Raw genomic sequence first — 735 nt, forward strand, 5'->3', positions numbered from 1 at the left:
TAGTGCTTATGACACATTTCATATAGCCCTTCCGTATTGTCAGCGGTTCCCGCTGTCGTGTTAACATTCTGATTAGTCAGGAATTTCTTTTACTTCCTTGTAAACCCAGCTCTCCGGTTCATGTCCTTATTACTATTCAGTTTTAGTTTAGTTTTTTTTTTTTGTTTTTTCCATCTTACATCTAATTGTAGTGATTTCAAATTTACCCAAAAAAACTACATCTACATGTGCATAACCTTAGCGGCATAATAGTGGGAACCTCTACATCTCACAACCCTATGGGCCTCCATGGCCTATTACAGGGATACCTTTACTTTTTAATTTTTTTACTTTACTGGGTGTGGATATAAGTGGTCAATAAATCCATTCACCAATCCAAACCTCGCCTAGTCACGCATAATTCATACGCAAAAATATTAAAATGGATCTTAGAGAGATAAGTTGGGGTGGAATGGACTGGGTTGAATTCGCTCTGTGTAGGGACCAGTGGCTGGCTCTTGTGAACACGGTAACGAATTTTCGGGTTCCATAAATTGCTGGGAAATTCTTGAGTAGCTGAACGATTGCCAGCTTCTCAAGGAGGACTCAGTTCCATGAGTTAGTTATGGCACATACCGGTTGTACGTCTTGTACGTGGACCATAAACGAAGAACAGAATAATTGAGCGATCATTGAGCCTCCTTGCTGCAGATTATTAACGCGTGTTGTCCTCATTTCAAAACATTAATTCGCACT

This window comes from Cryptotermes secundus, unplaced genomic scaffold (assembly GCF_002891405.2).
Source record: "Cryptotermes secundus unplaced genomic scaffold, Csec_1.0 scaffold1799, whole genome shotgun sequence".
Lineage (NCBI taxonomy): Eukaryota > Metazoa > Arthropoda > Insecta > Blattodea > Kalotermitidae > Cryptotermes > Cryptotermes secundus.